This window comes from Dermochelys coriacea, chromosome 6 (genome assembly GCF_009764565.3).
Source record: "Dermochelys coriacea isolate rDerCor1 chromosome 6, rDerCor1.pri.v4, whole genome shotgun sequence".
NCBI classification, from domain to species: domain Eukaryota; kingdom Metazoa; phylum Chordata; order Testudines; family Dermochelyidae; genus Dermochelys; species Dermochelys coriacea.
Window position 1 is genome coordinate 107901582 of NC_050073.1, and position 21552 is coordinate 107923133.

General features: G+C 44.3%; 1 protein-coding gene across 3 annotated transcripts in view; it reads left to right on the forward strand.

The window, feature by feature from the left end:
- Window positions 1-21552, forward strand: part of RCOR1 (REST corepressor 1) — a 135028-nt gene that overhangs the window by 26270 nt on the left and 87206 nt on the right. Inside the window, exon 1 of one of the 3 annotated variants that reach the window (XM_038406612.2) lies at window positions 10100-10175. The exons of the other annotated variants lie outside the window; for them this stretch is intronic. The gene's annotated coding sequence lies outside the window, so the exon portion shown is untranslated. Of the gene's footprint in view, window positions 1-10099; window positions 10176-21552 lie in introns of those variants that run through there. 3 annotated transcript variants of the gene reach the window in all.

A 21552-nucleotide genomic window follows, 5' to 3' on the forward strand; every position in this document is an offset into this window, starting at 1 on the left:
CACTTGTTAAACTGAAAGACCTAGATAGACAGGGCTGGCATAGGGAGCTAACACCCAACAGTCAGAGGCAAGACTCTCTCACACCTTCCGCCAGTGAGAGGAGTAAAGTGATTTTCTTAGTCCTGGGTAACCTGAGCACTGTCACACGCGCCCCTGATTTCAAACACTCCTCCCAACACCCCCATTCCCTTGATGGATGGCAGTGAGATCCAGCCACAGCCCTGGAACTGGGGCTTTCCTGGTGACTCAGGAAAAAATATATTAGTCTTTGGAAGCTGAGGGGGAAGGATGTGACTCAAGTGTGTGTGTCTCTGTTTCTCGTGGTGATGGTAGACCCTTCTGGATCACAAGAGGGCTTCTGAGAATCTACAGGCCTCTTTTCCTCCAGTAACTGAAAAGGAGAAGGGCAAAGTGCTTGCTTCCTCAGAAGGAGAGGAAAAGCCATTTGTGTCACAGCAGCTGTGCTCAGGATGTTGATTTCTTAGGCAGGCCAGTATCTGACACTTTGGATTTCTCATATTCAATTCTCCTTCCCCATAAAGCTGGAGGAGTGATCAGCTGTGCTCTGCTGATACCTGGGTATTGAGAAGACTCCTAACAGAGCACTGAAATTCTCCAATGCTCCCTGCCTAAATGTACACCAAGTTCCTGGTTTCAGAGTAGCAGCCGAGTTAGTCTGTATTCGCAAAAAGAAAAGGAGTACTTGTGGCACCTTAGAGACTAACAAATTTATTTGAGCATAAGCTTTCGTGAGCTACAGCTCACTTCATCGGATGCATTCAGTGGAAAATACAGTGGGAAGATTTATATACAGAGAGAACATGAAACAATGGGTGTTACCATACACACTGTAACCAGAGTGATCACTTAAGGTGAGCTATTACCAGCCGGAGAGCGGGGTGAACCTTTTGTAGTGATGATCAAGGTGGCCCATTTCCAGCACAACTCTGGTTACAGCGTGTATGGTAACACCCATTGTTTCATGTTCTCTATGTATATAAATCTCCCCACTGTATTTTCCACTGAATGCATCCGATGAAGTGAGCTGTAGCTCATGAAAGCTTATGCTCAAATAAATTTTAGTCTCTAAGGTGCCACAAGTACTCCTTTTCTTTTTGCAAGTTCCTGGTGTGAGGCGAACACTACCTCGTGCCTGCAAATTAAGCTAATTTCCCCTACGACATCTTAAATAAAAGGGGGATCAAATTCCAAATCTTTATGAAATAACAACTGGCACTTGTCCGCCTTCGAGACAAGGATGACAGTTGCTCTAGAAGAGAAACTAAAGCCATTGGTCCTCTTCAATGCATAAACCAGCCAAAAGGTGCTGAGCCACCTGCAGCTGCTATTTGAAGTAGGTGGAAATAGCAGTATTAGAGCCGGCAGTCGCTCTGATTCATTCTATTCTCCTGCAGAAGGCATTTCTAAACCAGGTGTTTATGAGTCAGTCATTTGGAACTCTGACAGAGAACTAGCTCAAAAATCTCTGAATAAGGAGGTAAGGGAAGATCCCAAAAAACGTTTCTTCTGGGCTCCAAAAACTAGTCTTTAGCAGACAGGGAAACATTCTTTTCTTCTCTAGTTTAGTAAGGCAGCCCTAGGTCCCTGTATATACAACAATGTGTGGCGTTTTTTTTTGTCAACCTACATAGTTATCCTGGAGTGACTCTTGGAGGCCCCAGTCAGGCCTTCACTGTCAGACACTCTACAGGTGGGTAGACCAAAGACTGTCCCTAGTCCCATAGAACTTAGTCTGAGATTGACGAGACACAACAGGTGATTAAACAGACCAACACAGGTGGTGTGGGTGACATGTAACTGTAAAGACAGGAACATTTGCCTAAACTAGGGATTTGTGGTCACCAGCCCGGTCAGAGCCAGATGGTACTGATATGGGGGCAGAGGAAGGGACTAAGAGAACATATTGGGACAATATGATTCAGCCAATACGCTGAAATGCGTAAGCAAAGTAACTTGTCTTTTGCAGTTGGTGTGCATAGCTAGTTACAGGAAATGTGATTTATCTTTGTTTTAAAGACATTAAAATTATTATTCTGGAGTAGCACCTATAGAGCATTAAAATCAAATGCAAACCTTGTACCTGCAACCTGCTAATACAAACCATCCCACTCATGCTATCTGCAACTACAACAACAACCATTACTCTTTGCTGCTTTTCTTAGAAACAAACTTGTTTCTAAATGTACCAATATATCGTACATGCATTATTCAGAAGTATCTCCTGAGAGGGGAGGGATATGTGCGTAGTTAAACTAGTAGTCAGAGGTTACCTCAAAATTTAACCTCAGGTGCAAACTTCAGACTTTTACTCAATCTACTAAAATTGAGGGAGTTTTGATAGACCTGTTTTACAGAGTGAAGCCAGGTGCAAGTCTGATCTAGAGGCGTCCACCCCACCAGAAGTCTGGGTGTCTAGTTTTGGTTTGTGACCATCTCTCTTCTGAAAGCATTCTGGAACTTCAGTAATACATTCCATGGTTAATTATTCAGAATAATTAAATTGTGGGTCCCCCAAGGCAATTCAGTGCATAAATCCATATTCTGGCTGTAGTGGTACAACTGAGCAAGCAGGAAATGAAGTTATAGGTATTTTAAATGCAATACTTTAATGCCCAGCACTTGCAAGGGCTTGTCTACATTTGAAATGCTACAGTGGCCTAACTGCAGTGGTGCAGTTGCGCTGCTGGAGCGTTTCTGGTGTAGACGCTAGCTACGCCAATTGGAGGGGTTCTCCCATTGGCATAGGTATTTCACCTCCCGGAGAGACAGTAGCTAGATCGACAGAAAAATTCTTCCATTGACCTAGTGCTGTCTACACCATGGGTTCGGTCAGCCTAACTACACCATAAAGGGTTGTGGATTATTCACACACCTGAGCAATGTAGCTGGGTCAACTTAACTTTTTAGTGTAGACATGGCCTAAGAAATACATTTGCCAGTAACGATCCAGGTCTGTGTAACCTGCTTTTTCAGTTTCTTCATCCCTTCCCTCTTCATACTACTAAAACCAGCTTTTCCAAAGATCATTTTGAAAAGAACCTAGGAATTGCTAACTAGATCTGACTAGTCCAGTGTCTTGTTTCTAATGGTGGCCCGTATCGGATGCTTCTGAGGGCTTGTCTACACTTACTGGAGGATTGACGCAATGGAGATCAATGCATTGGCAGTCGATTTAGCAGGTCTAGCGAAGACTTGCTAAATTGACCCCCATTATCAATTTCTGTACTCCACCTGATCGAGAAGAGTAAGGGGAGTCGACGGGAGAGTGTCTCCCGTCAAAGTCGAGTAGCTTGGACCCCTCGGTAAGTAGATCTAAGATACATTGATCTGAGTTACTCTATTCACGTAGTTCAAATTGCGTAGCTTAGATCGACTTTTCCCTTTAGTGTAGACAAGGCCTCAGGAAGATAAAAGAAACCCAATAGTCCATAATCATAGAAACTAATGAGCAGTTAATTCTGACCCCATCAGTTAGTGGTTGACTTTTATGCTCTGAAATGTGAGGATTTATGGGCCTGACCCAAAACCAAATAGGGTCAATGGAAAAGGTTCCATTAAATCCTACCTAGTGTAGTGTGACCATTTTATTGCTATCATGTGTCTTCTTTTTTTTTAGTCATTTTCTAATCCATGACAGTTTTGCATCTCATCCCATTACCCTATGCTTCCCAAAACTGCATCTTGTCAGAGACTTTGTCAGAGCTTTGGAGAAATGTTAAATTCTGCTTTTCATTTTGTAGCCAATCTTAAAATAAGAGGCACAAGATTTCTGGTAGACTAAAGAGTTGTGCTTTTTCTCTACAGACGCCATGTCTGTCCTTATTCATTTAGGTGTTTTAATGACTCTGTAATATCTCCATCCACTGTACCTGGAACTGAAGGTACGACTCACTGGCCTGGGTTTGCCAGGATCACCTCTAAATGCCTGTCTTTGAAAAAGGCACAACATTTTGTTGTCCCCCAGTATAGTAACTAAGGGCTTGTCTGCATGGGGAAGTTAGTGTGCAGTTAACTAGGATGTGAATTTAAAGCTCATTAGCTATTCTGTACCAACTCTTGTGGACACTTAGGGCATGGCTACACTAGAAACTTCAAAGCGCTGTCGAGGGAGTGCTCCCATGGCAGCGCTTTGAAGTGTGAGTGTGGTCGCGCGTGAGTGCTGGGGAGAGAGAGCTCTCCCAGCACTCCTGGTAATCCACCTCCACGAGGGGATTAGCTCCGAGCACTGGGAGCAGCCCTGCTCCCAGCGCTCGTAGCCTGTTTACACTAGCGCTTTAAAGCGCTCTGACTTGCTGCGCTCAGGGGGGCGATTTTTCACTCCCCTGAGCCAGCAAGTTAGAGCGCTTTAAAATGTAAGTGTAGCCAAGCCCTTATTGTGCACTGAGTGCCCTCAAGCAGTTTAGCTTAATGCACTTCAAAAATGCATTAAGGTACTGCGCACTAAGCCATTCTCAGTAAGCTGCAATTGTGTCCAGACAAAGAGCTAGTGCAGACTAGCTACTGTAGGCTTTTTCTCCATGTAGACCAGCCCTACGTGGTCGTGGTGGGTTTTGTTTGTTTTTGTTTTGAAGCTCGTCTATTTCATTTAAGTTCCCGGATACATGGAATCCAATCCAGATGACTGGTTGCTCTTTAGTTGATCAATTTTTATTAATTTCTTTGGACACCTCAGTCTTTGAAATCTTTATTGCCTGAAAAGAATAGGCCTCTCCCCAACTTTCTCTCTTGTGAACTCTGCAGAAAACTTGAAATGATTCATCTAAATCAATGGTTCCCAAACTTGGTTTGTGGCTCGTTCAGGTTAAGCCCCTGTCAGGCCGCGAGATGCTTTATTTACCTGAGCGTCCGCAGGTACGGCCGCTTGCAGCTCCCAGTGGCCATGGTTCGCTGTTCCCAGCTAATGAGAGCTGCAAGGCATACTGTTGCCTTTTTGATTTCCCTCAATAAGAATGCACTCTATACAATATTAGTTTTTTCTTTTCTCCTCCTCTCGCCACCCTGCATCAGGAGGCCAGTAATGTACTTGTCTATTTGCATTCTTTTCACTTGGGGTTTGAATTCCTAGAGATTCCAGTGTGTGGTACTTTCATCTTTGGCTCACATACATCCTTTAATGCATCTGGCCAATGAAATGCATAAGATTAAACTGAAAGTGTAGTACCTAGCTCTTATATAGCACACTTTGTCTCCAAAGGAGGTAAGTATTGTTATCTCAATTTTACAGATTGAAGAAACTGAGGTACAGAGGTGAAGTGTCTTGCCCAAGGTGACCTATCCAGGGAGATCCAGGAAAAAAGTGCAGCTTTCCTCTGTCCAAATCTTTGCCTTACCCCCGAATACAGCTGTATCCCCTAAATAGTAGGCTGTTTCAAGAGTTCTCCAAAGTGAGAGTATCCCCAGAATCTGTCTCATGAGACTTATTTCCTGCCTTCACCAACCCACTCCAGCACTCAGACAATATAGTCTTTCCTCAAGAACAGCTACAGACACATATGCATTGTAATGGGAATTGTAGCCTCTTAGGGTTTTTTATTTCTTTTTAAGTCTGGCAAAAAGTAAAAAATGTTTGTTTTTTTTCCAACTCTGCTAGAACAGCAAAGCACTAAGTATAGATCTTTGTAAATCATTAATAAGATGTTGTGAGTTTCCATTCCAAGCCACGTATCTTCCATACTCAAAGAAATACATTTCCCCTTCTTTTTTGTTCTGTTTGAAGGTAAAATTAGATGGACAAGGAAGATTCATGGGGGCTGGATGACTTGAGAACTCTTGGTCACTAGTTCAAAATAACCAAGATCATTAGTGACCAGAAATAAATATTGTCTTAGTCTTTATGAAGCATGTTGCTGTCTTCCATGCAGTTCCTAGAGAAGTCAGATGTCCACATCACAAAGTCAATACAGCTGGCACTTGTCAGTCTTTGCACAAAGGCCAAGGATTGAATTGATGTGGTAACTGAATTCCCTTCTAATTCTAAACTGTTCCTTTCAGGGCAGGGCACTGCCGGGACTCCATCACAAGTTTTTAGCACTCCACCCACATAAATAATTAGGGCTCTGAAATGGATGAGAAGGTCACAGGACTCCGTGAATGGATTTGTAATTACTAGAACAAAAAGGACAAAGCGAAAAGGGAAATTCCTAATGTTCTCCAAACAATAACAGGGCGGGGGCCCATTCTGATGTATTCAATTAGAAGCCATCTAGATGCAGCGATAAAAACCTAGTTTACACTTGAAATTTTTGCCAGAATCGTTATACCAGCAAACCCTCTTGGTGTAGATGTAGCTTTTACCAGTTCCTCATGAGAAATAAGATATGATGGTATAACCACATTTCTGTATGAGCAAAAGCCCTATTGCCAATATCACAGAAAATCACACTGCTAACCAATATTGCAGTACTAGCAAATTTTCTGATGTAGACCTGGTTCATATGTCTTATCCTCTAACTGGACACTCCAATTCAGACAACAATACCCATGAAATCCTGGGTGGAATAACAGACAAGTGCTGCTTCCATTATCCAGGAAGAAGAATGACCTATATGGTCATTTACTCTTGACACTATAGTATAGTTGCTTAGTTAGAGTTTGATCAAGATTAAAAATTAGTATACAAATAAAAGAAAAAACTCTGACCCCGCATCTGCAGTAGCCTATCAGTTGAAGATGGTAGAAGATGGCAAAACAAAAGTAGGCATTTTTAAATACCATTGCTTGGTGCTCTGCCCTGCACTGCCCTTCTCCTGAACACCCCTCTGTCTTGCTTCTGCAGGGGAGGAAAGTCTTGGGTGGAAGTGATACAGCATCAGCAAAGGCAGGTTGTCCTTGCCCTATGTGAAGTGCTACCACAGGGCACTAGCTTAGCCTAGGGGTGGTTGACCTAAAGTGGATTCTTCCACTTAAAGAATGTGGAGAGAGTGAGAGAGCCTCGAAATTAGACGAAGGTTTCTAACCATCAGAGGAGTAAAGTTCTGGAATAGCCTTCCAAGGGAAGCAGTGGGGGCAAAAGACCTATCTGGCTTCAAGATTAAATTCGATACATTTATGGAGGAGATGGTATGATGGGATAACATGACTTTGGCAATTAATTGATCTTTAACTATTCATGGTAAATAGGCCCAATGGCCTGTAATGACATGTTAGATGGGGTGGGATCTGAGTTATTACAGAAAATTCTTTCCTGGGTATCTGGCTGGTGAATCTTGCCCACATGCTCAGGGTTCAGCTGATCGCCATATTTGGGGTCGGGAAGGAATTTTCCTCCAGGGCAGCTTGGAAGAGGCCCTGGGGGTTTTTCACCTTTCTCTGTAGCATGGGACATGAGTCACTTGCTGGAGGATTCTCTGCATCTTGAAGTCTTTAAACTATGATTTGAGGACTTCAATAGCTCAGACATAGGTGAGGTTTTTTGCAGGAGTGGGTGGGTGAGATTCTGTGGCCTGCGTTGTGCAGAAGGTCAGACTAGGTGATCATAATGGTCACTTCTGACCTTAATATCTATGAGTCTATGAGCTTCAAACTTCATGTAAAAGCCCAGGCTCTCCAGCATTTGCTATCCAGGATCATATGACGGGGAATACCCTATTCCCTAGAGAGAAATGTTTCAGGAGTTCACTAGTGGGGATCTTCAGGAGCTCCTTTCTCTTGGCACTTGGCGGGACTCCCTGGCTTCAGACCAAGCAGCAGGGGAATTAAGACACCCAGTTGCTCCTAAGCAGGGTACCATCCGTTCTGGAGAGTGATGGAGAGTTATCTGGTATATTTAACTGGATGCGGCCGTGATACCGAACTGCTGTTCTGAAGGTGGAATATGTTTAGCGGAGTGTAATGCCACAGCCATGGAAGTTAGGACACTTAAATAAGTATAGCCAGGTACTAGCAGGTTTTAGTTAAGGGTTTGTCCCTGTGAAAGAGTGACTCCAAAAATAATCTTCTCACCCCTCTCCATCCCCCTCCAAACATGCATACAGCTGGGAGGGTTCCAAATGAGATCTGCTGGTGCACTGGATATTGTATTTATTTGTATTGTGGCAGTACCTAGGAGCCCAACGATGGACAGGCTCCCCTTGTACTAGGTACTGTAGTATTAATCATTTTGTTTAGCACTGACAGTATGCCTGGTGCTGTAAAAGAAGCAGACACATCCCTTTTACCCTAAATAAAAACAATTTTAGTTGGGTTTAATTGAAGAAAAATTTAAGAATTGCAGCCTCAGGAAAGAGGCATTTAAGTTCTTAACAGGATTTCTGTTCCCAGACTGGAAAGATTCTTTGCCTGAACATAGTGAAACAGTAAATTTTATGGCTATATAGCAAATTTGCGAGAGGAGTGTGAGCATGCATGCCAGGTACAGTGTGGGTACATTTAACCAGTCCTCCCCTCCCCCCCAACCCCGCTAGCTAGCATAGCCACCTTTCCCTTCCTCGCAGTAGAACCAAACCAGGCTCCAAAGTGGTCTCTCATAATAAGTCAGTTTCCTATGTGCAAGCTACACTCTGCTCCTCCCATGAGGTACTAAGAATCTTTGGCTATCTAAGTAGGCAGATTGTCCTCCTTGCTGGCGGCCCCTTATTTGGCCAGCATTTACTCTCCCTCTTCATGTCTCTCTGTCCTCCTATGTCGTCCTCCTGTGTCTCTCTCTGCCTTGCCATAGCCTCATTCTTATCCCCTTTCTTTCCTGGTCACTCTCACTCTTCCTGAGTCCCTTTTTTGTCCCCTGCCCTGCCTTTGACCAGGCATTCTCTCTTTTTCTCCAGCTCCAGCTGCCTGTCTTCCCCCCTCCCTCTGCTTTTTGGGGTTGTTGCTGCAGATATGCAATGATGATTTGTGTCTCAGGTTATGCCTACAATAAAAAAAAACAAAAACAAACCCATGGCACTGAGTCTCAGAGTACAGGTCAATTGACTCAGGCTTGCGGGATTAAAAATTGAAATGTAGATTCTTGGGCTGGAGCCTGAGGTTTGAGACCCACTCCCCTCGTGCCCAAGTGTCTATAATGCAATTGTTTAGCCCTGCAACTCGAGTCCTGCGAGCCAGAGTCGACTGACCTGGGCCAGCCCCAGCCATGCAGCAGGTCTTTTATTGCAGTGTAGATGTACCATCAGTGCTGCTAAGTACTTGTCTACATGCATGCTTGCATCCCTTTAAATTTAAATGGTGCATGACTGTCCTTGTAGGAGTTTGTACTATTGAACTACACTGGTTTAAATTCACATCTGTAGCTAAACTAGTGCAACATTCAGTGAAGATAAGCCCTACCTGGCTTGCTCTTCTCTGCCTGAAGCATCAAAGCAGAGAGGGGAGCTACACTCTGATCAGAGGAGCATGCCATACATCATGGATCTCTGGTTCGTGTTTACCTCCTTGCTTTTGCCTTAATTGATTCCTTTATAATATGCTGTGGTATGCAGAGGGTTGGCACCACAGATGGAACATTCATAATCCCAAAGTGAAGGCGGCTCAGCAAAATCCAACATGCTTGCAGGATTTTTGCTTTGGTTTGGCTGAGGAGCCCATTTGCTGCTGCTGAGGATACTCTGTTGGCTTGTACTTTATGTAGTCATTCACAGTAGGTGTAAATGAGACTAGTTAGTACAGTAAAAGCTTTGTTATCCAGCATGTTGGGGGAATGGGGGGGTGCCAGTTTGTCCAAAATTCCAATCAACTAAGAGCTATATTTACCGATGGAATACTAATTATCAAAGAATTGGAATACAATAAAATGAATAAAGGTATAAAATAGTGTACAGGTATTCACCAATCCAGTAGTAGTAGTAGTACTGCATGCAGAGCAGTTGGTTTCTTGAAGCACTTAGGTGTATACAGTGTGACAGGGTCAGGCCAGATGGCTACCAAAGAGTGGTTGAAGGTAGATAAATTAGTTCCAGGTTAAGCAGGTCCCTTTTCCCTGGGTAAAATAACAGGGGCTATTCCAGAACACTCAGGAACTTTCTAGAACTAATTAAGGCTGGCAGGCTAATTAGGACACCTGTAGTGAATTGGGAAGCTGCTAGAATTAAGGCTAATCAGGACACCTGGTTTAAAAAGGCTCTCACTCCAGTTAGTGAGTTGCGCGCAAGGAGCTGAGAGGGTGTGCTGCGGAAGGACGGAGGAGTACAAACGCTATCTGGCATCAGGAGGAAGGTCCTGTGGTGAGGATACAGAAGGTGTTGGGAGGAGGCCATGGGGAAGTAGCCGAGGGAGTTGTAGCTGTCACACAGGTGTTATACAAAACACTATAAACAGCTGTGATCCACAGGGCCCCTGGGCTGGAACCAGGAGTAAAGGGCGGGCCCGGGTTCCCCCCAACTCCCTATTGGATACAGGGGGAGTTGACTTGGACTGTAGGTCCCACCAGAGGGGAAGGTCCCTGACCTGTCCCCCGACCCACTAGGTGGACCAGCACAGACTGTGGGGGATTGTTCTCCTTCCTTTTTCCCATGCTGGCCAGTGATGGGGCCATCTGAGTGAATGGCAGATTTGGGCCATGAAAGTGGCCAAACTGAGGGCAATTGTGAATCTCTGAGGCAAGCAAAATCCGCCAATAAGTGCAGGACCCACCAAGGTAGAGGAGGAACTTTGTCACATCAGGTAAAGTTTTCTATACAGTAGGTTATCTTATGACACTACGTATCACTATGGGCAGTGCATTGCGTACACCCAGATCACTAAACACACTCTTAACACTAAAACTATACTGAACATAATTTAATCTTTCTTTGATTCAGAAGGCACTTCAGGATCTTGCAGTTCCTCAGGGTCATCATTATCAACATCAATTATCATTGTAGATGTATTTCAGAGTAGCAGCCGTGTTAGTCTATATTCGCAAAAAGAAAAGGAGAACTTGCGGCACCTTAGAGACTAACAAATTTATTAGAGCATAAGCTTTCGTGAGCTACAGCTCACTTCATCGGATGTATTGTAGATGTAGAAGGTGTAGGAGATTGGGCTGAATCTGTACTGACCCTATGACATACCCTGGAAGCTGCTTCTCTGATTAAATTCCTGATATCAGCTTGCTTACTTGTCTTCTGCCTCTTTTGCATAAAAGTAGAGTACAGAATGTGCAATTGCATAACCTCCTGGGCAGTATACTAGTCCTGGTTACTAGATTGAAGATTTGTATTGGGAGATACAGAAATTCTGGGTGGCAAAGTGCTGGAAAACACAGCTTTTACTGTATCTTGCTGTCATTCTGCACTGTTATAATTGTCTACACAAGGTGCCAGGAAATGAAGAATTAAGCCTTTTGTCTATTCTAGCTGCATATATAGTATTAAGATATAAATCAGTGGTTCTCAGCTCACAGGCCACTTGTGGCCCAATCTGCATATAGCTGCCATCTTCAGGGCCATACTGTGTGTGTGTGCACGTGCGTGCGTGCACACACGCTCCACGTAACACACACAGCTGCATATGCAGCCCACAGTGGTAAATAGGTTGAGAATCACTGATATAAATGGAGAACTTTCCAGTGCTAGCATCTATCTTGATTGATTTGTGCCTGTGTAGTGCTAGGGTGTTTTGGGTGAAGTGTTAGCAAAACTCAGATTAGCACTGTTGTGGGATCCTTCATGGTGGTTTGGTATTTTTAGCAGAGACTATATGTAAAAAACATTCTGTCATGAAGTTTGGAGAAGATGGCTTGTTTTTGTTTTTTTAATTCTGAAATCTGAAGGAAAACTTGTCAAACCAAATAGCTCCTAGGAGCCGCCTGCATTTTCAAGGGCAAACGAAATACTGCCTCATGTTTGAATTAACACAGTCCTCTCTTCTAAAGATCTTTTGAAAAACACAGATCAATCCCCGGCCTCTTTTATTTTTAAATTTCATTAAATAATAGGCAAGATTTTTAAAATTTCGCAGAATATCTTGTCTAGTCCCTCAGAGCTGAGAGTGGAATAATGAGAAAGAAGGGCTGGCCAGTGGCTGGGGCAGTAACCTAGCACTCAGAAGAGCCAGGTTCAATTCCCAGCTCTGCCACAGATGTCCTATGTAGCCTAGGGCAAGTTGTGTAGTCTCTGTGTGCCTCGGTTCCCCCTTTGTAAAACAGGAATAATAGTTAAGGTCTTGAGAAAATCATGTGTGTCTGTGTGTGATTTTTTTTGTTTGTTTTTTAAATTCATGGCATATCACGGATAAATGTTTGAATTTCTTGGGATATGCACAGCCACTGAATCCCCTGTCTCCCCCCCCCCCACCTGCTTGTTTTTTTTCCAAAAGTGTGTGTGGGGGGGAAGCACACACTGCATCTGCTCTTGGGGGAGTTAATAGGGGCCAGTCCCATCCTGGATGGGGTGGGGAGGTGGTGGGATGGTCCAATTTTGCAGAGTGGAGTGGGGGAGCTCTCCCTACATGGTGCCAGCCCATGCAGCCTGGGGCAAGGATCAGGGCCCAGCTTGCTCTGTGCTTGGCTTAGCTGCTGCTTCCTGCCTTGCTGGGGAGGTGGGGGTGAAGTGGCGCAGAGCTGACCATGGGGTGATTAAGAGCTCCAGCACACCTTGAAGCTCCAGAGGAGAGACAATAGCCCCAACTGGTGCAAAGCTGATACTGGGATCCATCAATCTGGTGGAACAAGGCGCCTTCTCATTCTCGCTCATGTTCCAAGTACAGTTACCAGGTGTCTGGTTTTCGACCAGAACACCCTGTCGAAAAGGGACCCTGGCAGCTCTGGTCATCATCACTGACCGGGCTGTTAAAAGTCTGGTTGGCAGCACTGGCAGGCTCCCTACCTGGCCGTATCTGGCACCCGGAAGTGGCCAGCATGTTACACCGGCTCTTAGGCATAGAGGGACTCTGTGTGCTTTACCTGCCTCGAGCGTCGGCTCCTCAGCTCCTATTGGCTGCAGTTCCCGGCCATTGGAAGCTGCAGAGCCACTGCTCAGGGTGGGGGCCGTGTGCAGAGTCCACTGGCCCCTCTGCCTAGGAGCCGGCGGAACATGCCAGCCCTTCTGGGAGCCCTCACCCCCTCCTGCACTCCAACCCCCTGCCCCTCCCCCTGAGCCCCTTTCTGAAGCCTGCACCCAACCTCCCTCCCGGAGCCTGTACCCTCTCCCATACCCCAACCCCCTGCCTCAGCCCTCTCCCACGCTCTGAATTCCACGTTTCTAGCCCTTCCCAAGAGCCTGTACCCTCCACCTGGAGCCCCCTCATGCACCAACCTCCTTTCCCAGCCTGGAGCCTCCTCCTGCAGCCCAAACTCCTCACCCCCAACCCCCTGCCTCAGCCTGGTGAAAATGAGCTAGTGAACGAGGGTGGGGGAGAGCGAGGGAGGGGGATGGAGTGAGCTGTGGTGGGGCAGGGGGTGGGGCAAGGCTGTTAAGTTTTCTGCCATTAGAGAGTTGGTAGCCCTAATTCCAAGCGGCCATGGTGCTGGCCATGGGGAGGGGATGGATCATGGTCTCACCTCCTGCAGTGTTGCCCCTGGGATAGGGGGGGCACTGTGGGGTGGGCTGGGGCTCCTAATGGCCATGTTCACAGCTCTGTGTGCTCTCTTCCCCCCCCCCCCCCCCCCCAGCCAATCAGGAAGTGAGCCAATCCCTGCCCTGGGCCAGACTGGGCTGAACCAGCTAGCACCATATGGTGAAACATGCAGCCTTACTCCAGGGGATAGGACTGTCCTGGCACCTCTGTCCCCATCCTAGGATGGGACCGTCCTGTTAACCCCCATGAGCAGCCACGTCTGTCTTCTAGCTCTTGGGAAAAATCACGGTATTGGGGTAACTTCCTGATTTCCTTGCAGTCCACACAATGATGATTACACAGGGCCTCAGTAATAGTACTTCCTCACAGAAGTGTTGTGAGGGTAAATACCTCAAAGGTTGTGAGGTGCTCAGGCCCTGTGGTGCTGGGGGCATAGGAGTATCTTAGGTAGGTGTTTCCAACAGTCCTAGTTAGGTTTGTGTCAGTGAAGCCTTGTGTCTGTCGGAAGCCGCATTGATGGCAGTGGAGTCCGGGAGATGTCAGTGGGTCAGATTGCTGGACAGGATCTTGTGTAAGCATCTTCTGTGCTGGTGCTTCCTCTAATTTAGTGTATTATGACTTAGTACTGTAATTTCCCCACTTGCTGTCCTCATAAGAGCCAAAATTTCAACCCCATTTACTGTGGTGTGTGGGTTTTTTATTATTATTATTATTTATTATTGTGGGAAATCTATACCTATCCTGAAGATCAGGCTGTTGCTCAGCTTTTATAGTTTTATTCTTCTGTGCACAGTGATTTTGTTTCTACTGTACTAGTGCTATGCTGTGAATATCCATTTATCGTGTACTTTGCCCTTGGACTTTTGGGGACAAGTTTTTGTTAAATTGAGATACCACAGAATGTCCTGTACTAGCACATGTTGTTGCTATTATTTGGTGAAGCTAGTACCATCAATGTCATGTTCTATAAAGCAGGATTGCTGCTACTGGAAGGCTCAGAAGGAATAGCTTGTCCTGATTTGTCTGAAGTTTAAAGAGAGCTCGGGAAACTTTATTTTCCATCTAAATTGGGCTCCAATTCCTTGTTATTTGGATCTGTCCATCCATCAGTAAGGATTTTGAAACACTGAACATATCTTTGTAGTTATCTTTGCCAAGCAAGTATCTGCATTTTACAACAAAGCTGGCATTTTCCAGGGACTGACTTAGAGTTCCACAAATCAACACAAGCTGTCTTAAAGGGATGCGGGCATGCTAATGAGTGTATTTTGGCACCACTTCTCCACAAAAAACAAAGCAACGAATTTGTTTTGCTAACACTTCAGACTATGGAAACTTTATACTTTTTATGCTGTTTCTTACACTGGGCAACTGAAACTCTGTTCCATTTCAAGATATAGTAATGCTGTAGTGCTTTTGCACATGCTAGCACGATGTTGTGATACTCGGGTTGCAACTACTTGTGTGGCACTGTAAAGGCCAAACCGACTTAGTTGAAGCTTTAAAATAAATTGTGGACACATTCCTGCTGATAACTAGGTTTTGCGCTTCCTCGTCAAGGCTGCGGGTTGTGGGATGCTTTTCTGCTGTCCCAGGGTGAGTAGAAATTTTTCTCTGGCAAGAGAGCTGAGCCAGAAACCCTCCCCAGAAGAGAAGGAGAGAGAAGGAAGTAGCTGCTCCTTTAACAGGAAAGGGGAGAGAGAGCCAGAGACGGGCTTGCATTGGACCACTCTGATTCCTTGTCTGCAGGGGAGGGACAGTAGAATGGCCCCCCTGGAGAACAGCAGAAGGGGAAAAGAGGCCCTCTCATTAGTGGGGAGGGAGGCGACCAGAGGACTTACTGTGTAAAGGAGCCAAGATTTTATGAACACAGGGACATGTCCAATTTGGAGGCTGTCAGATTATTTGTGGGAGGTGGGAAAGCAGAATTAATAGGGTGTGCTGGGGAGGGACAGGACGAAGTTGTCTTGTCTTTACGTCCTTATTGATAAGTCTTTATAAACAGTTAAAATGGTCTGGTGACACAGGTATCTTTACCTGCCCCATTGGGCTGTATTCTTACATGCGTGATAACTGATGAAGAAATTGCAAGACCCATGCTTGTTGTGTTAAACCTGATGGTAATGTCTTTCTTACTCGTATGACTAGGCTGCCTGCAGGATTGGATCCTAAATCTGTTTTTGTTTTTTTAATGGCATAGAAACTTGTAGGATATAAGGGAAATGGGAGGGAGAACACTTGTTGTGTGGAGTAACTCTTCTTGAAGAAAGGCAGTAGAAGCAACTTTTAGATTATTTGGAGTACATGTTTATAAATTTATCAACTGGCTTTTAAAATACTCCTGATAAAAATGAATTCTGACTTGATTTCCTGAACAGTTCTTCTAAATTACGATAATAATTATGGTGTGGCTGTAGGGTATTGTTTGCTTTGCATTTAAAGTGGCAGTGGCTGGCGTGATATGGGTAGAGGGGAGCTTGCAGTGCAGTTAGTGAAGTTCTGCCCCATAGTGGCAAGGAGGAAGCATCTGTGTAGCTGCATACCGAGATGTGTGTTGTAAATTTGTACAGAAGTGTGGTGGAATGTACAATGAAACACATGCACATGGTTGTTTCAGTAAACGGTTTCTCACTAGCCCTTTTTTCTTTAAGTTCCTTTTAGGGGTGGGTGGGTGGGTGTTTTTGTTTTGTTTTTTGTTTAGTTAAATGGACTGTTACACTCTTAAATTTTAAACAGCATTCAGGATTTTTGTAAAAACAAACTTTGATAAAGGATAAGACCAGCAAACATTTCCACTCTAATTTTTTTTTTTTTTTTTTTTTTTAAATCCAGTGCTTCAGTTCTCTCTTAAACATCAAATGAACAAAACCTCCAAACCCGTTCCTTTTAGTGTGAAAGTCTGGCTGTGCCTGGACAAAGGCCTGCCTTCAGTCAGATTTTAATTTTAGTTAATACATTTTTATGTAATTAAGACAAAGCAATTGTAGCTGTCACAGGACTTAACAGGTTGAATTTATACTTCCCCCATAGGGAATAACTTGACCTGTTATGGGACAATATAAACTCAACCTGCTGACTCATGTGACAACTACAATTGCCTTGTCATAACTAAAAGTTAAGTTAAAATCCTAGTAAAGAACACACTTTATGTGCATGAAGACAAAGCCGGAGAAAGTATATGTAGTGTTAACTTGGGGCTTTTCTACACAAGGAGACTACTGCAACATAAGCTAGGGTGTGATTTTCTTTTAAAAGGCAGAAGGTATTCTGCATTAGCTCCTCATGTGTACATGGATTAATCTAAACCCCAAAAAGAGATACTGTATGTGGATTAAATGTCTACATGGAGGACATACAGAGAGGCTTGTCAGGGCTATTTCCCTATGTAGATATGCCTTCACACTTTTCAGCGCTAGTATAGATGGGTTTTACAGCCTTTAAAAATATTAGTGGGTTGTTAGTAGCTAGAGTTGACCATGTCTTTTATTTTTTTAAAAGTTAAACTCTGTTTGCATTTAAAAACACCCAGAGGCTGCACCACTAAAAACCTGAAAGTGAAACTGGACATCAACAAAACTGAAACTGACATAATTTAATTTCCTCAGTTTGAGGGGAAAAAAATAAATAAATTGATCCAAAATAATAACCAAGTCTAGGGTTTTAAAAATATTTAACTTTTGATAATCTATCTGTTTGCAGCTTATGACTCTTAAGTGGAAAGGTACCTTGTTGGTGTATAAACAATACATAAATGTGACTCTGGCTGAGATTGTCCAGAAATTAGGAAATCCAAAATTAGGGCTCTCACAAATAGCAAAACCATAAGCAGATGTCTTACAGTGATGTATCATGTGGCACAGTTTTGTGGAAGATGGCTGCTGTATGGTGATGAGAATATTACTAGATTTTCTGAATTCGTGGGTGCATTAAATTATGACCTAGTCCTGAAATGAGCTGTGTGTAGGTACAGGGGTCTGCCGGTGCAGAGTTCACTGCAGAATTAGGACCAGTTCTGTGTATGTATAAAATATAAATTTACAATATTTTCTGTGTATAAAGACCATTCACTTATAGTTGATCAAACAGCTGCTATGGCTGCACATTGGTGCCACCTGCCTGCAGGAAAGAATGAGTGGACTCAAAGCAAAAAAACTAAGGCGATGCCTCAAAATGATAACACTGTTTAAGCTGGATTTGACTGTTAGCAAATGTAGATGCTCTTTTTGTTTGGGGTGTTTTGGGGTCTTTTTGTTTGCACTTTAATCAGCTTCCTGCAACTATATATTAAAAAAAAAAAAAGTAGCATCTTGCATCAGATAATTTAAAAAAACTAAACATGAAATTCAGCCTAGATTTGGGTTGAACTTGTCCATTCTTAATAATGGAATACTGTCTCTTATTGAGCTCATTTTCCTTCAGCTTTTTTAATGCTCTTCATTTAGAAGTGCAAAATGACCTCCTTAACCTGTGCTGGATGATTACTCTTTAACTCAGTAACTTTTAAAGCAATATTTTTCACACTCTCTTAATGGTTATTACATCAACCTCTCGGTTTGTAGTACAGCACCTTCATTTACTCCTGTGGTGTAGGGTACTGCTTTTATATATAGAAATCTAAATAGTAGCTTCTGTTTCATGGGTGGATACAAATTTGCCCTCAGCACTTTATTTGCATATAGATTATAGTCCCAGTCAGGTGTATCTATGTATAGGAAGAGCTAACTGCTGCTTAATTTATAACTTTTTAAATTAAAAAGTCCCCTGACTTACTGGTTTTTGGTCTAGAAATGTTCTGCTGCATTTAACACAACTACAGTATGTACAAAACTGTACTTCATCAAGATACTAGCTGTTAAATCTAGGCAGTCCTGCTGAAATAGAAATGAAAGGGGGTCACAAGCATAATCGGCTGACCAAAGATAAGTCACATGCACAGGGAAGCAGACGTATAGCAGAGCACTGCTTTGAATTTCATTGGATCATTGCCTGAGACAAGTAACACTAGCAAGAGGGAAAGAGGATGGGGAAACTTTCCTTCTGTTTTAATTGTTCTCAAAAAGGTTGGAATTCTTTTGCATCACAGCAACTTTTGTTAAAGCTAATTCTTGTTGAAATGCAGTACCACTCTGAAGTCAGTAATGCTGATTTAACTGGGCAATAATATTGAGTTTAAAGTGGTCTCTTTTGAAATGATTGGAGCCCAGGCTGACTTTTTTTCTATTATATATCACGGGTGTAGACAAGTTTTGTGTGCGTGTGTATATGGAGGAGGGAGGTGCCTAGCCAAAAATGTAAGGATTTCATTAATAAATTAAGAAAATGCTGGGTTTGGAACAGAAGCATGTTTATATCCCTTTATTTAAAAAGTGGCTGTATTTTAGTCGAGGTATGAAACTACTCATGAAAGTGATTATTTATCAGCTTTTATTTCATTTAACTCTAGTCCCCAATAAAAGTCTATACCCCTATTATAATAAAACATAAAACCATTAATTACTGCCAGATATGACAGAGGCTCAGTAAATGCTGTTGCTAGTTATTCAGTAGTCTTTGAATGTCGGAATCTCACCATCAGTATTTGGAGGATTTCAGGTTTGTACGGCACATAAACTTAAGTAATTCAACAAAGTTCAGTGGTGGTGCTGAAAGCCTTTCATTTTGTTCTTGAACAATAGATACTGTGACCTTCATAGCTGCAGAATTCCCAATACTTTAGGGAACAGTGAAATTTGCTAACAGCAGATTTGCTTATATGTAGGCTGGTAGCAAGGTGCTTCTGAGTAACGCCACTGCAGGTAAACTCCATAGCTCTCTGCACAGTAGTGACCTCCACAGGAGGCAAAAAAAAATAGAGGGCTGGATCACTCTTGTAGTGGTGAAGCCGACAGGAGGTGTTAAGGCAGAAGGAAACTTGGAGGAGCCGCTTGGCAGAAATCCTCCATGGTCGTTAAAGACGGTGGGATGTGTCTTGGGGTACCAGCAGGTGGCTGGGACCAGTTGTACAATATGCTAGTAAGCATTCTTCCTTCTCTTCCCCCACCAATGACTGCAGCTGTTCCAAGTCTTGCCCTTGTTTGAGCCAGAGGTGGAAGGGTATTTCTGTTCCGTAGATGAGGTTTCATGGGAAAGCTATAATAGAGCTCTAGGCTGTTTAACCTTTTCCAGGTAGCGTCTGTTGGGGATGGATGTGTGTGTGTGTGCGCGCACATGTGCATTTTCCCTCCCCACACACTTTTATGCAGATCCTGGGCTGCACAACCCTGGTGGTGGGGGGCAGAAAGGAGGGGCACTGATGCAGAAGATGGGCTTTCTGCATATGGATCATGGGAGACATGACCCAAAGTGATTGTAATGCATTGTTACACTGCCTGTAGAACACACACATGTGCTATATTTTTCTCAGTCCTTGAGTGAACTCGAGATGGATTGAATCATCAATTCCTTGTTAAAGTCCATTGACTTCAATGGGAGAAGGACTGGACCTTATATTCGTTAGTGTGTAGGTGTCTTGGAATGATGATCCATTTAAGGCAGATGGCCAGTGAAAAAGTCCTTCACATCATTGAAGGCACATTGTTGCTCAACAGATTCTACCCTGAAGAAGCTCTCACACTTGGTGAGATCGTTAGCGGCAGGACTGAGAACCTCCATTGCACTGCTTTGTAGGAGCTCCCTGTACCCCAGTGGGGTGTGTGGCATGACCAAGGGTCAACTGGGGATCCCCCCCAATTAATATATATATATATTATGTATGTATATATATATACACATACACACAGAGGGATGCAAAAGTGTTGTGGAGTGGGTCTGTTCTTTGCGGGTGGGGAAACTTTTCATTCTTTTCTCCCCCCGCCTCCTCCCCCCATTACCTCCTCTGAACTTTCTGCACCAAACCTGGTTATTCAGGTCCGGGGAGTGGTTTTTCCTAAAGGGTTTAAGCAGTGGGAAGAAGAGGCCTAACACCCTTCTGTCTAGCTCTTTAGTATCCAAATTAAAACTGGCCAACTGTACATATGGTGGCCCCAGAAGAATTACGCATGGGGATGAGTCTGCCCCGTTATCACCCTCACAACAGGGAAATACAAACTTGAAGGACTGAGTGGGCCATTATCCAGTGTTGTTGTAGCCAGGTCAGTCCCAGAATATTAGAGACTGGGTGGGTGAGGTAATATCTTTTATTGGACCAGCATCTGTTGGTGAGAGAGACACAAGCTTTTGAGCCACACAGAGCTCTTCTTCAGGACTGGGAAGCTGTATAAGCTCGAAAGCTTGTCTCTCTCACCAGCAGAAGTTTGTCCAATAAAAGATATTGCCTCATCCACCTTGTCTCTCTGAATGGGCCAAGACAGTTTTTACAATCAGTCTTCTAGTGTATCTGGTGTAAGAATGGTTCCTTCCCCAGCACTCAGACCCCTTCTCTCCCCCACACACCCAAACCCCTCTGCTGAGCCCCCGCAACCTTCACCTGGAAGTCCCTGCAGAGTCCCATTGCCCCTGGACCTGGAACCCCCCAACAAGCCCCTGTGCATAAAGATACGTTCCCCCCCCCCACTGAGCTGCCCGCACCCAGATTGTCCCACACAGAATCCTCTCACCCCACACCTGGAACCCGCTTCCCCCCCTTCCCCCCCTCTCCCCCCCCCCCCCCCGCCGAGTCCCTTCACACTTGGATCCTGCCTGGTTGAGCTGACCTACCCCACCTGTGGTGCACCTGGCACAGAGGGGCCAGGCAGGGCCCCAGGGTGTTTCTGGGGCAGGCCCAGGCCTTGTGCTATGTCCAGATCAGGTGCAGCCTCACCAAGGAGTCCGTGTCCTGGGGGTGGCGTGGGGCTTCAGGGTCATCTTCCACCTTCATGCAGTCAGTGGCCTGTGCTCCCTACTACCATGCTGGAGCCTCTTATTTATTTATTGACAAATAAAACTTGCAGAATTTAAAAACTTTTGGCACAGAGTGCCATCCAGAGTAGCTCATGCTTTGCACCTTCAGACTGCACTGTTGTCTTGCATGCCATGTGTGCTGATAGCAGTGAGCTAATGGAGACAGGAAGGGAAGCCTGACCACACCTGAGCTAGGAACAAACACAAGGAAAAGCAAAGGCAAAA